This window comes from Schistocerca americana, chromosome 4 (assembly GCF_021461395.2).
Source record: "Schistocerca americana isolate TAMUIC-IGC-003095 chromosome 4, iqSchAmer2.1, whole genome shotgun sequence".
NCBI lineage: Eukaryota > Metazoa > Arthropoda > Insecta > Orthoptera > Acrididae > Schistocerca > Schistocerca americana.
Genome location: NC_060122.1, coordinates 510,403,044 through 510,419,814, shown reverse-complemented (window position 1 = coordinate 510,419,814; position 16,771 = coordinate 510,403,044).

Below are 16,771 nucleotides of genomic sequence, written 5' to 3'. Positions count from 1 at the left end.
CACTTCTCGTTACTTTCGTCTTATTTCGATTTACTCTCAATCCATATTCTGTACTCATTAGACTGTTCATTCCGTTCAACACATCCTGTAATTTTTCCTCAGTCAGGATAGCAATGTCATCAGCGAATCTTATCACTGATATCCTTTCACCCTAAATTTTAAACTCACTGTTGAAACTTCCGTCTTTGCTTCTTCGATCTGTAGACTGAAAAGTAGGGGTGAGAGACTACATCTCTGACTTAAACTGTTTTTAATCAGAGCTCTTCGTTCTTGTGTTCGTCTTATTGTTCCCTCTTCGGTCTTGTACATATTGTGTATTACCCGTTTTTCTGTATATTGCATATTACCCGCCATCCACTACAGCTTACCAATATTTTTCACAGAATTTCGAACATCTTGCACCATTGTAATTTTAGAACGCTTTTTCCAGATCGACGAATCCTATGAACGACATTAATAATTCGAAAATAGTGACAGAGCCCACAACGGTTAGATCTTCTGTACATGTTTGTCGAGCACTATTTGTTTTGCCTGTGACGTCATCGTACAATTGTAGGCGCACGCACATGACTGTTATAAATGAGCTTTTTTGTAAAGTCATAAATTGGTGTAGCGTCAAAACGCTGTTAACAAGACCATTAATTCGTGTGTCATTATGGAGAGCTCGCGGATCACAACTAAGATCCAAAGTCAGACAATAAAATTATTTGTCGGAATATAAGTGAAAAATGTATTACACTGAAAATTACACAATGGTGAAAAATATCGACTCATACTATTCGGAAATATTTTAGGAATTACAGAAGTCTGAGAAAGCATGTGTCAAAACTAATAGATAAAGCCTAGAAAGTCCAATGGCGACCGAATGCAAGAGCTACGTCAGCGTCAAAAAGGAAATGAAAAAACTGCAAAGCAATTACGTAGCTGGCCCATCGGACATAAAGCGACCAGCAAGAGTTAGAACGTCTACGGATCACATACATGAGTTGTTGAAAGGCAGTAGAGACAGCAGTAATAAGACAGAGATAGATGGCAATGTGATAGAGCCAGACGAGAATGTATCGCGACCACCAAATATCGTCGTGTTGTCAACCGACGCTACATGCGATAAACTTGTCATTTATCTATTCCGTAATAGTTATAATACTCTGTGCAACCACTGTGTTAAAGAGATCGATAGTAAATTACATTTTAATGTGAAACACTTTTCATGATTTTACCGCGACATTTTCACGATAAATCTACGCCGCGGGTCCGAACAGAACAGTCTTCTTCGAACGCTTTTTCCATTGCCACAAAAAAGACTATAGTTTCATCAAAAAATTTGTCACGTTGTCCACTATAACTTAACAAAAAACCCCATTTCATTCTCAGTGTACTCTGGGTTCGTCATTCAGCAGCCGCACCCTGTACACAGAGTGAATCTAAAATACGCGTACAAACTAATGAGGTATCGAATTCTGTGGGCAAGCATCTGTAGTTGTTCTTCAATGCAGTTTCCCACATTTATCAGAGAAGCTAGTGGACTGAAGGTACACAAGTAGTGGACCCTAGTGCCAAATAAATCACACGGCGACAGCTCTTCTTGTATACAATCTCCACAACACACATTGGCTGCTGCAGGTGGCCGAGCGGCGAACCGCCTAGTGTGGAGTCAGGATGGCTACTGGGAAAGTGTGATGCGTCTTCGAAGCTTGTACAACATTATTAAAGTTCAATCATTTATTCACTGTGCTTACAACGCCTTGCTCTCCAGCATCAGCCTGACTGATGGTTCATTCAGCTGCGTGTTGAGTTCTAGCTGTCGTCTATTTAGCCAGCTCTGTATCTGCACGCCCAGGCAATAATGTTAGCAACCTCGGCTCTGCGGCGAATTGCCGATTGGTACTCATGTTGTCAGTTGAAGTCCTCCCTACCGGTCTGATAGGTTTCAGCACCTGGGGGCGCCTGGGTGTTGAACAGGTACGTGGACCACAAGAGGCCCTATTGCTGGCTTCTGTGTTGAAGTTCAGTGCTATCAGCGCTCTGCGATGTGGTGTTGTAAGGAGATAGTCAGCGAGCAGCGTGAAGTTCAGCAGGTGAAGTCTATCATCTCGAGTGCATCTTTGGCTAGTTCATAGACTATGCTGGAGCATCTAGGACATAGATTCACTACATTATCGTAATCATAGAACCGAGTTTATTACTGTGGATGCCACCAATCCCAATGAGAAACTGCGGAGAGCTGGAAAACTGGAGTATTTAAAGGGAGCTAGTGCGAGGCTGTGACGTGAGCCTCGGTTTGTAATGACAATATATGTCCTCCTTATTCTGCTATATTCACTTAAAAGGCGGTTAATTGCTTCATCAGGTCCTCGCTACATGTGGATGAATAAGAGAGATAGTTTCTTGCACCATATCTTACGAGCTGACGGATATCGTTTTTTCTCTTCCCTTGGTTTTCTGTGGCAGCCTCCTTTCTGCTGAATACGTATTTCTTACTCGGCAGAGAGTGACGTAATGTATCGAAGGTATGTTCCACTTGCGACATACCGGTACGCTTCCTGCTTCAGACTCGTGTCTCTGGTTTAACTTGATACTGCCTGTGGCAATGCGAATGAGTTTCAATAAAAATTCCTAATTTCCTATTCCTTATTATTGTGTGCCGTTACACAGCGATCGGATGATGTGACAACTGGAACCTTGCATCGTTGCAAAGAAACAGTTCGTCAGTTTCGGCTAGCTAAAGAAAGTTACTTTTAGAAATTATCTAACTACGTCTTTGCAGCACCATATAGTATGTCTCGCAGGCTGGGATGAAATATTAGGAACAAAAAAGTGGTTCAAATGGCTCTGAGCACTATGGGACTTAACATCTTAGGTCATCAGTTCCGTAGAACTTAGAACTACTTAAACCTTACCTAAGGACATCACACACATCCATGCGCGAGGCAGTATTCGAACCTGCGAGCGTAGCAGTCTCGCGGTTCCGGAGTGAAGCGCCTACAACCGCTCGGCCACAGCGGCTGGCCATTAGGACAAGAAGCGAGCGTTAGACCACATCGTAATGCCGACGATACAAATGTCACCAAATATGTACTGACAGAAAAAATTCCAACCCCAAAAGTAATGAATGTAGAGTAAAGAAATTCGGGAATAAATCTGTCTAGCTAAGATATTTAAGTGATTAACTATGCAAGATCACAGGTTAATGTAAGTGCGAGATAACCTATTGCAAACGTGAAGTGCTGTTCCATTAATAACGGTGTAACCGTCAGAATGTTGAATGTAAGCATGCAGATGTAAATTCATTGGGTCGTTCAGGTGCCAGATTTCAGTTTGTGGGATGAAGTTCCATTCCTGTTGCACTTGGTCGGTCGGTACAAGGACAGTTAATCCTGTCTGTGGATGATGCTAGAATCGTCATGCAATGATGTCCCGTATGTGCTCCACTGGAGACAGATCTGGTGATCAAACAGGAGAAAGAAACAAGTCGCCATTCTGTCGAGCATGTTGGCTTATACCAGTGGTATGTGAGTGAACGTTAGCCTGTTGGGTGACCATCGTAGAATGCTGTTCATGAATGGCATTACAAAAGATCGAATCACCAAATTGATGTACAATTTTGCAGTCAGGGTGCGTGGGATAACCAGGAGAGTGCTCCTACTGTCAGACGAAATCGCGCCCCAGATCATAACTCCAGGTGTAGGTCCAGCGTGTCCAGCATGCAGGCAGGCTGGCCTCCTTATAGGCAACGCACGGCTATCACTAGCACCGAGGTAGAACCAACTTTCAGAACACAAGAGACCTCCACCCTGCTCTCCACTGAGCTCTCACATGACATCACTGAAGTCGCAAATGAGGTGGTTTGGTTGGTTGGTTGGTTGGTTGTTTTCGGGGAAGGAGACCAGACAGCGAGGTCATCGGTCTCATCGGATTAGGGAAGGACGGGGAAGGAAGTCGGCCGTGCCCTTTGAAAGGAACCATCCCGGCATTTGCCTGGAGCGATTTAGGGAAATCACGGAAAACCTAAATCAGGATGGCCGGACGCGGGATTGAACCGTCGTCCTCCCGAATGCGAGTCCAGTGGAGTTGGTTTGGGGTCAGTAGAACGCACACTACAGAGCGTCTGACTTGGAGCTGTCCTTGAAGTAACTGATTTGTAACAGTTCGGTGTGTCACTGTGGTACCAACTGCTGTTCATATTGCTGCTACAGATGCAGTACGATGCAGCAGAGCTATACGTCGAACACGATGGTCTTCCCTCTCGGAAGTGCCACTTGTCCATCCAGAGTCCGGTCTTCTTGCGACCAGATATTCCCGTGACCATCGCCGCCAGCCATTGTGTACAGTGGGTACACGCCTGCCATGTTTTTCGACAATATCGCAGGAGGAACATCTAGCTTCTCGGAGCCCTATTACACGACAAACTCAGTGAGGTGCTGACAATAGCGTTTTTATCGCCTTAAAGGCATTCTTGACTAACACCAACTCACCACGCCCAGTCTCAAAGATAACTAACGCTCACGACCGTTACAGCGCGTACTTAAAGTGAATCTCATTTGCAACCTCATACAGGCTTTACTAGTGCCACTCTTATGCGACTGGCATTAAATCTGAATGTATACACTACTGTCCATTAAAATTGCTACACCAAGAAGAAATGCAGATGATAAACGGGTATTCAATAGACAAATATATTATACTAGAACTGACATGTGATTACATTTTCACGCAATTTGGGTGCATAGATCCAGAGAACTCAGTACCCAGAACAACCACCTCTAGCCGTAATAACGGCCTTGATACGGCTGGGCATTGAGTCAAACAGAGCTTGGATGGCGTGTACAGGTAGAGCTGCCCATGGAGCTTCAACACGACACCACAGTTCAGCAAGAGTAGTGACTGGCGTATTGTGACGAGCCAGTTGCTCGGCCGCAAATGACCAGACGTTTTCAGTTGGTGAGAAATCTGTAGAATGTGCTGGCCAAGGCAGCAGTCGAACATTTTCTATATCCAGAAAGGCCGGTACACGACCTGCAAATTGCGGTCGTGCATTGTCCTGCTGAAATGTAGGATTTCGCAGGGATCGAATGAAGGGTAGAGCCACAGGTCGTAATACATCTGAAATGTAATGTCCACTGTTCAAAGTCCCGTCAATGCGAACAAGAGGTGACGGAGACGTGTAACCAATGGCACCCCATACCATTACGCCGGATGATACGCCAGTATGGCGATGACGAATACACGCTTCCAATGTGCGTTCGCTGCGATGTCGCCAAACACGGATGCGACCATCGTGATGCTTTAAACATAACCTGGATTCATCCGAAGAAATGAAGTTTTGCCATTCGTGCACCCAGGTTCGTCGTTGAGTAAACCATGGCAGGCGGTCCTGTCTGACACGCAGCGTCAAGGCTAACTGCAGCCATTGTCATGATAGTCCATGCTGCTGCAAACGTCGTTGACCTGTTCGTGCAGATGGTTGTTGTCTTGCAAACGTCCCCATATGTTGACTCAGGGATCGAGACGTGGCTGCACGATCCGTTACAGCCACGCGGATAAGATGCCTGGACTGCTAGTGATACGAGGCCGTTGAGCTCCAGCACGGCGTTCCGTATTACCCTCCTGAACCCACCACTTCCAAAGTCTGCTAACAGTCACTGGATCTCGACCAACGCTAGCAGCAATGTCGCGATACGATAAGTCACAATCGCGATAGGCTACAATCCGACCTTTATCAAAGTGTGAAACGTGATGGTACGCAGTTTTCCTCCTTAAACGAGGCATCACACCAACGTTTCACCAGGCAACGCCGGTCAACTGCTGTTTGTGTATGAGAAGTCGGTTGGAAACTTTCCTCATGTCAGCACGTTGTAGGTGTCGCCACCGGCGCCAACCTTATGTGGATGCTATGAAAAGCTAATCATTTGCATATCACAGCATCTTCTTCCTGTCGGTTAAATTTCGCGTCTGTAGCACTTCATCTTCGTGGTGTAGGATTTTTAATGGCCAGTAGTGTATAATGTTTCAGGTGTAGAAACACGCCTATCAACTTCCGTTTATGTCACACAACTAGTTCTTGGTGTTGCGTCTTTTTTGGCCAGTGTATAATTGTAGGTCAGCTAAGGTGCCTCATATCGGATTATATGTTGCTGAGCACACGAGACATGAGACCGTTTCGCTGCCAGTGTGCCAGATGAGGCGAGGCGCGCTACGCAGCTCGTGGCAGCAGCGGCGGCGGCGGTGGCGGCGTCGGCGGCGCAGGCGGTGGCGGAGGCGGAGGCAGCAGCGGCAGCGGCGGCGCTGCTCGCGGCGATCAATGGCCGCGGGCGACGCCGGCCGCCACCTGGGGCAGGTCAGGGGCGGCCAGCGTCGCTCCCAGGGAACTCCCTGCTACCTCCTCCTGCCTCACCTCGCTTATTTCGTTGCTCAAGCTCCCTCCCCACTGCACGTATTTCCTGCATGCATCCCCAACTGTGATCTGCCTGTCTCACTTTCACAATGCGTGTTTGGTGTATGCAGATGGGCCCAAGTCTAGTGAAGGCACTGGTAGTGTTTATTGCGTACTCAGAAGCAAACAACAAGGTCTACACAAGCTGGGTTCACACTCCACTATTATGACTGCCGAGCTGATCGCCATTTTGGAAGCCCTACTATTCCCATAGACGATCACAGCAGATACAGCATTCATTGTCTCTGATAGTACGCCAGTCCTATAACTCATTAGAAACCATCCTAAAACGTACCAAACACGTAGTTGCAGCAGTTGTCGACTTCCTGTTTCGGATGCAGAGGAACTGTCACAACATCGTGATGGTAACGATATAGGGCCACTCTGGGATACCTGGAAATGAACAGGTAGATGCCCAAACAAAGCAAGCATTTCTGAATGGTGCTATTAAATATACATATAAAAATGTTTTGCATTACCCCAGTTCCCAGAACTCCTGAAGATAGACGTTCACTGTGGGTATTGTATCACAGACACAGTCCCTTTGACTGGTCAGAGACGTCACTAAACCCGCCCAAAGATGTAAACAACCATGCATGAGCAACGCCTATTAGACAGAGGGGGTCCGCCAACCGATTAGTTCCAGTCATTCCACCAGGAAGGAGGTGTACAGTTCATGTTATCTGTAGTTCAGCCATGCCTAGACAGTCAATATCGCGGTTCGATCGCGTCCGCATTGTTACTTTGTGCCAGGAAGGGCTCTCATCAAGGGAAGTTTCCAGGTGTCTCGGTGTGAACCAAAGCGATATTGTTCGGACATGGAGGAGATACAGAGAGACAGGAAATCACGATGACATTCCTCGCTCAGGCCGCCCAAGAGCTACTACTGCAATGTATGACCGCTACCTAAGGACTATGGCTCGGAGGAACCCTGACAGCAACGCCACCGTGTTGAATAATGCTTTTTGTGCAGCCACAGGACGTCGTGTTACAACTGAAACTGTGCGCAATAGGCTCCATGATGCACAACTTCGCTCCTGATGTCCATGGCGAGATCCATCTTTGCAACCACGACACCGTGCAGTGCGGTACAGATGGGCGGAACGACTTGCGGAATGGACCGCTCAGGATTGGCATCACGTTCTCTTCACCGATGAGTGTCGCATATGTTGGAGACGTGTTTGGAGGCAACCCGGTCAGGCTGAACGCCTTAGCCTTACACACACTGTCCAGCGAGTGCAGCAAGGTGGAGGTTCCCTGCTGTTTTGGGATGGCATTAAGTGGGGCCGACGTACGCCGCTGATGGTCATGGAAGGCGCCGTAACGGCTGTATGATACGTGAAAGCCATCCTCCGTCCGATAGCGCAACCATATGGGTAGCATATTGGCGAGGCAGTAGTCTTCATGGACGACAAAAAGCACCCCCATCGGGCACATCTTGAGAATGACTTCGTTCAGGATAACGACATCTCTTGACTAGAGTGACTAGCATGTTCTCCAGACATGAACCCTATCGAACATACCTGTTGTAAGAGGTATGTGCTGCCTGCGATATGTAAGCTATAAGAGAATCTGGGACCAAAGAGCAGTGTTGACTGCAGCACGAACTGTGTAGCAGTAGCAGTAAGTTGTTGCTAGCGAGCGGTCGCCTGTCTGCGCTTGTCAGTCCTGTCTGGTGTATCATGTTGGCTGGGCCGGTCGCGGTGCAGCGATGCCGGAGTCTGAGTATTATTGTATAAGGTAAAAAAAGCAGCCTCGCGCATATCTAGTAATATTATGTAAACTCCCATTATATCTTTAAAAAAAAATATCCTAATAATAACAAGCACTCATTTCAATTTAAAGAATTTAATATTTTTTCCAATGCATGATCATTCCGATTGTTGCAAAAGAAAAATCATTTGCTTCCTTTCATAAATAACAAATGTATAAGCCAGTATTGCACAGAGCTTTGCCGGAAAAGAGCTATTGTAAGAGCAGATAGTTGCCGACTTTGTCGAGGTGAGAATTTTTGCTTTTTATTCAGAATGATCTTACAAGGCCATGACGCAGCACTGCTGTCGTCCAAATTTTACCAGGTTACTGAATTTATTTTTTATTACGAGGTTTAGGAATTTTTCTGTTTCGAGCTTATATTAAATGAGAAAAGAATTTTGTGGACACATTAAATGGGAACCAGTTTTACTCTGAGGTTACACAAAAATTAGAATCATTAAACAAATAATATTAAAAAAAATTATTTCATGTGGGGAGGTTACACTTGGCGACATCCGGCCAGGATCGTATTTCTTTGTGAATTTCTGAGAAGTAGTCATATATTTCTGAGAAGTAGTCATATATCTGCTCTTATTTACTTAAATGTAGTTTGCATCTGGCGCAACGCATTTACTAATTTGTCACTCTTTCTTTCACAGATCATCGGCAATTTGTTGCTCTTTGTTGTAATTGTTTGTTTCATTTCGCTTTGTCTTTGTTTCATTTGTGCTTAATTTTGATTTGTGAAATAATGCCGCGAAAAACTCTTAACAGTACATCGCGATGTGCAATGAGTGAAATTGCCGACTCGATTAATTTGACCGATAATACCTGCGACACTCAGTGTAATGGCGATAATACTCCATTTACAGACAATCAGTGCATACCGATCACTAGTAATGATTTTAATGCTAATGATGAGCGAACAAATGCAATTATGTCCAGAGTAAATGTAACAATTGATGACGCGGCACGTTCCGATACAATGAACGCTGCTCAGTTTGACACACCCGGTTTGCAAAATTTGCATAGTGAACAGATAAATTTTTGTCACGAAGATGAACAATGTAGGCAAAATACGTCAGATTTATTTGATTGCGAGGTAGTGACCAACAGTGCACATCCAATTGGCGAACCTTTTCAAGAATCAGAAAATGACCAAATGGTTACACAAAGCGTGACAAATTCAGATACACCACCACATAGCTCAGAGGAAAGAGTCACTAATTTTGGCTTGGATCAAATTATGGCAGTATTGCTACAACTTAATGAAAAAATAGACAACAATTCCAAACAGTCGAAGAAAGAACAAGATGACAATCACAAACAACTTAGTGAAAATTTCAAACAACAACTTCATGAAAATTCCAAACAACAGAATGAAAGGCAAGATAACAACTTCAAACAGCTTAATGAAAATTACAAACAACTCAATGAAAAATTAGACAACAATTTCAAACAGCTTAGTGAACAGATTACAGCCGTTGCCGTGCAATGTCATGATACTAAAGAACAATTACGTGAGGAAATTAAGGCTTGTGCTAGGAACAGTAGTGAAGAAATTAGATCTGTGGCACAACAATTAAGTAATACACGTGCAGCCACAACTAACATACTTAGAGATGAAATTGGTGCAGTCGCTAAACAATGCTCTGAAAACGCAACACAGTTACGCGACGAGTTTAAATTAATGTCAACAGAACTTTCACGCACGCTGGATGCGAAAGTAGACGCGGAATTTGACCAACAGAATAGCCAAATTGACGAACGTTTTAATCACCACCTACAAAACAGTGAAACGCGTTACCGTAAATTTATACAGGAACAGAATAAAGTAAAGCGACAAGTCATGGAAACAATTACTGCACAGTGACAGGAAGATAAACGTAAATTGTTTACGAAAGCAAAAACATACGTAGACGACAATATTGCTACAGTATCAGACGAAATTAATGCTATCAAACAGTTGAACACCGAATTACATGACGAAATCTCTGATCTTAAAACAAAAACAGACACACACACACACAGTAGACTTTCAGACAATGACCGACAGACATGAACAATTAGAACTAATACAGGATCCCGATGCCATCAAAGCAGACGTTAAAAAATTGAACGAAACCACACGTAAAATACAAAAACAGATTAATGCTTGTGATAATAAAAACGATGATCAGGTAAAAGCACTGACTGAAAAATATGATGAACTGGCCAGTCGTGTTGATGTTATCGAAAGTAATAATGACACCAAATCAGACGATACGTCACCTGTTTCGTTTAATCAAACACCCGAATTTCAAAATTTACAGCAGACGATCAGTGAGATAGGTTCGTCCAATAATACATTACGTAGAAAATTGTCAACTTTACAGCAAGAAGTGACAGAAATGAAAAATGTTTCAGCCTTTAACACATCACAGCATACGCCACTTTGCGAACATTTGTCAGACTCACACAGCCAGTATAGTTTAGGTAATTTACAGAGAGTACGTGAGTTAGATTCCGAACAGACACAGATAAATAGATTCTCACGCAATCCTGAACCTGTTCACACATTCAGAGACGACAACGTTGATTATAAGAAATTTTTATCCGTAAAGAAATTTAAGGTACTTAATAATGACACAACACAGATTCACGCTTTGGACAGGATACGACAATTTGCTTTTATATTTTCATCAGCTTGGGCTGTAATGCAGAAGCTAGAATTGGATTGGATACGACAATTTGTTTTTGAATTTTCATTTGCAGTGCGTAAATGTCTGCAGGGGATTCATTACACTTCGATGAATATGTGCCGTAGCGTGCACAGGGCCCCGAGCCATAGTAGTGCTATTTAATCTTTAGTTTTCTGCACTGCTGCCTTCTCTTCTACTATCTATCAAAACAGCTCTTCAACTATCGATCTATCTAGGATTAAGGACGTATAAAGAAAACCTGATATGACGAGTTTTACCTGAAAGTGACAGTTTTCATTAGACTCTCTCGAGACGAGAAGAACTTCCAGCATAATTTTAATAAGTGACAAAATTTTTATTTATCAGTATGTGTAAAATTATCAGCAACAGCAAACGCATTTTGGTAACAATTGAGGTTTTTCTCAACAACAGCATCAAAACTAGCCGGTTAGCATACCTAACCAACAATGCAGTCTGCAAGGTCAACCAAGCTTTAATGTTTCGCCGCCTGCACATATAGCATTGGCTCCACCAAATAGTAACGCACCGCAACAAGGAAACCAGTACGTACAGAAAACACATCATTTCAATTCCTATCGCAACGCGCCATGCAGCAATGACTATCATGACAGACGTAAAAATAATGGTCACAATTTTCAGCGTACGTTTAATAACAGTCGGTCTTATCAGCAGCAAAATCATCCGCAACAACATATTATCATGAATGAACCAGACAGTAGATATCATCCCGAACGTAATACGCCAGGAAGAAATAACGGAACAGTACAAATAGTCGAAATGACAAAGCATGTTCCCGCAAATAACAGCACGGCAGAAAGAATTTGACTAGATATAGTACAGGTTGCATCTTCCAGCAACGCCAGCAATACTTTTGACACGCAGAATCTCGTTCACGAAAATGTTATTACTTTTGACGACATCCGAGACACTCTCTTGCAGGAAAGACCAATTATTCAAAAAACCATTTACCACCCTGTCATTGAGGTAAAGATTGGATCATCCAAATTTTCAGCAGTAATCGATTCTGGATCACCTATGTCAGTTATAAATGAGGAAACTTTCAACGAATGTAACAAAGAGAATACCTATCCTACGTTACCATTAGGCAAAACTAAAGTAAAAGGAGCAGTATCTGGTAAAGGAGTAGATGAAAAATTACAGATACACTTATCATTTTGTATTGCAGGTCATACATTTCACTCAAATTTTTGGATTGTTCCCTTATTGACAACAGACGTTATTTTAGGTACGAATTTTCTGGTACAACACGACGCAATTATTGACTTTCAAAACTCCTATTTAATGTTAAAGGATGAATATGTACAACTGGCTTTAGAATTTCAGCACTCTTTATCTGTAGAAGAACAAACAATTAATCGTACAGAGGTCATTTCCGCATCACGTAACATAGACTGTCATTCCACATTGTTCACAGATACGTACGCACACAACTATAATACTCCAGACGAAGCCGACTATGACGTTATACAAATGATTTCTGATAAAGTTAAACAGAGCAGTGCAAATACAGACGACGAACGTACGCAACTAAGCAAAATTCTTTTACTGCAAGCTCCAGTTTTTGACAACTCCCTGGTACTATGTCCGGTTTTATGTATGAATCTCAAGTTAAACAGCACGACACATTTAAAGCCAAACATTATCCCATTCCGTATATTCACAGAGAACAAGTTAAGAAAGAATTGCAAGCTATGCTTGACCAAGCAATTATTGAACCGGCAGTTAGTCCGTACATAAACCTACTCCATATTGTTAAGAAAAAGGATGGTTCACTTCGTCAAGTACTTGATTCGCGTCACATCAACGACATTATTACTAATGAAACAGATCGCCCACAGACACTAGAAGAACTTCTACAGAAATTTCATGGTACTGCTATTTATTCCACGTTAGATTTGAAATCGGGATTTTGGTAAATTCAGCTCCATCCGAACTGCAGAAAGTACACAGCTTTTCTCTGTTTTGGTGACTGTTATCAGTTTTGTAAATTACCGTTCGGTTTAACTATTTCTTCAGCAGCATTTATTCGCGGTTTGAACAGTATACTTCCGACAGAACTTAAAGACAGAATCACAACATATGTAGACGGCATTCTTATTGCAGAAGCTAACTGGTCTGAACACAATCTGATTCTTGAACAACTGTTACGAACTCTACGTGCGCAAGGACTCACAGTTAATCTTAGCAAATCGCACTTTGGCAAAACTTCTATAAAATTTCTTGGACATGTAATTTCAGCAGAAGGCATTGCGCCTGACCCGGAAAAACTTCAAGCTTTACGTGAAATTACTGTTCCTACGACGAAGAAACAATTACGCAGCTTTCTGGGATTAATTAACTTTTTTCGTAAATTTATTCATTACTCTGCTTTAGACACCCCTAGATTATGTCAGTTGACGGGTAAAAACACTATTTGGTCCTGGAATAGCCAAGCACATTCTGAATTTGTGAATCTGAAAGAAGCTTTGTTGAATGTACCACTTTTATCACATCCAGATCTTACTAGAAATTTTTCCATTGCTACCGATAGTTCTAACACCGCTTTAGGCGTACACATTTTTCAGGAAATTGAAGAAGATGGTACTACAGTAATTAAAAACATCGCCTTTGCGAGTCGCATTCTGTCACCTGCTGAACGCAATTATTCTGTTACAGAACTTGAAACATTATGTGTTGTATGGGCATTTACGAGATTTAGGCATTTTCTTTGTGGAAGACACACTACCGTTTACACAGATCATAGAGCTATACAGTTTTTACTTTCCGCTAAATTTACACACGACAGATTAATCAGATGGAAACTTTATTTGCAAGAATTTAATTTTACAATTGTTCACATTCCCGGTACACAAAATATTGTAGCAGATGCACTATTCCGTTCTCTCAGCAACAATCAGCAAGACATCGCAACCAACTTCTGCAAAGCAAATTTCAGCGTCATGTATATTCAACAAGTTGCATTTGAAAATTTCATTTCGTCGTCATTACGAGACATTGCACAAGAGCAGAGCAAAGACAACGTATGGAAAGAAATAAAACACCTTTGGCAAGATAGGAATAATGTTACCATTAGAAACCATTACACTGTACGCAATAATATTCTGTTTCGCCGCTCTCACCCTGACAGCAACAATTGGTTATTATGCATTCCTGACGAGCTTGTTAACAAATTAATTTGGTATACTCATTTAAGTTACGCACATTACGGAGCCAGAAAATGTTTTCTTATACTGAGACAGAACTGTTATTTTACCAACATGGGGAAGCGTATTCGACGAGTTTTAGCGTCATGTAAAATCTGCCAGAAAGCTAAGTCAGATACGACTTCACATATTCCTCCATTAAATCCCATTGTACCTGTTAAATTGAGACACATGGCCGCTGTAGACATTTTTGGTCCGATTCCCAGAACTAATAGAGGTTTTTGCTACATCTTTGTCGCTGTTGAACTCACTTCAAAATTTGTTACCTTCACTCCGTTACGCAAAGTTACTGCTAAATCTGTTTCGAAAGCATTTGTAAAACATTTTTTATTTCATGTAGGGCATGTATTGAAAGTAATTTCCGACAATGGACCACAATTTCGATCTGCTATATGGACACGTATGTTACGAACAAGAAACATTTCTCCGATCTATATATCCAAGTATCATGCTTCTTCGAACCCTTGTGAACGATTAGTGAAAGAAATTGGTAAACTGTGTAGAGTATACTGGCATAAAAGACATATTGATTGGGACACACAAATACTCTCATTCCAGGATGTAATTAACTCCATACCAAATGAATCTACTATGCTATCTCCGACTGTTACACTGAAAAACGTTGAACCACCTAACAAAATTAAAGAATTAGTATCCTTTCCTACATCTCGTCGACTACGACACCATGAAATAATTGACATTGCGCTGAACAACATCAAACGTGCCGCAGAGCGCCGGAGAAGACAGCAAAAACAGGTTTGTACACGCCGTGACTTTGACATTGGTCAGAAGATATTAGTGCGTACCCACTATTTATCTAACAGAGGAAAGAATAGATGTAGTAAATTTGAGCTTCTATACGCAGGTCCATATAGAATTCGCAGCATTCCTCACCCCAGTGTAGTACACGTCGAAACTCTGAGAACCAGAAAAGGTAAAGGCAATCACCATGTCTCCAATATTAAACCCTTTATTGAATGTACATACTTTATGATTTATCACACTGTAGTGCCATTTCCTGATTTTTATATGACCACTTATACAATTATATTTATATGAACACTTACTGATGATTATCATATTTTTTCTTGGCAAGTGCTCGGCAAGGTAATGTTAGCAGGTCGCTTTTCTTGTCGTTACACATCAGACCGTGCACATTTATCCAGATAAACTTACACATTTTATGACCACTTATGCAATTATATCTATGTGATTACATACTGATGATTATCATATTTTTTCTTGGCAAGTGCCCGGCAAGGTAAGGTTAGCAGGTCGCTTTTCTTGTCGTTATATATCAGACCGTGCACATTTTCCATTTTTCGTGTATATATGACTGTTTTCCTGTATGCACTATGAAATGTTTAAGATGTAACAAACACCAGTTGACTTTGACTTTTTGCCTTATGATATCTCAACATCGTGACTATTTTACATTTTTTTGCTACTACATTATGATACTCTGTGTACATTTTTGCACCTGCACACTGTCTGTATTTTTGACATATTACGTTTTCCGTCATGCTATGCTGTTTGCTTAATTATATCACTAGAAACCAGTTTTTATTTAATGGGTGTATGATTTAAATGCAAGACATTAATCATTGTTCATCATTTTCAGAAAGCAATAACGTATAAAAGAAATAAATGAAACAAACCACAGTGGATTACTATGAAATGGGAATTTCACCTTCGGAATGAACGAAAGAAGATGCAATACCTCGTCACGAAGAGTAAATGGATCAGAATTAACAAACATTAACATGAATATACCATACACATCGTATGATAGCAGTCTTAACTAATTTTTTCTTTCAGAATACGAGGCGATTGATGCAGGCTGTCAGACAGAACTACACATCTTAGTTTTAGTGATGAAATATGCTAGAAATAAGAAACTCTATACTATGAATAGTTGTATGAAGTAAATGATAATATGAATAATGAATAATGAAGTGTCTTTTTGCAGATGATAATGAATGATGATGAATAGTGACGAAGAATATGGTAATATGAATAATGAAGTTTTTCTTTGCAGGTGATGATAATAATGAAGTTATGGTGATATGAATAATGAAGTTTTTGTTTACAGGTGATGATAGTGATAAATTCAGTATTTTAAACATAGCTGCTCAACAGAAACGGTTCCATGTAATAAAATTATAAACAGCCGACCAGTTGCAATGGATAAAGAATTCTTTACCTAGGTTTCAACAAATTTAAATTTGTCTTCTTCAGAAGGTGGCCTAAGGACAATGAACATCATAGCTTACATTAGAAAGGTCTGAAACCTAAGTCAAGAATAGATTTTAACACAAATTAGAGAGTTCTTGCATTACAGAAATATGAGAACGACGACTGGTACTTACAATTTTACATTAGTATGAACTAATGTACCATCGCCGTTTTTACAAATGTCGGCATAGATTCATTTGTCAAAATTAAAATATAGCCCTAGAAATAGGGTTTGTCACGTAAATATAAATTAGTACATGGATGTTGCAGAGCTCACAACCGACTGAGTGTAATCGGCCAGCGTAGTTACTCTGCAGCCACGGCAGGTTGTAGGGAAGCAGCCTACTCACGCTGTATAAAATTCACATCAGTCTTTCCATTGTGTGCCAGCCTAGTCCGCTGTAACTAGCTCTAACGTCATA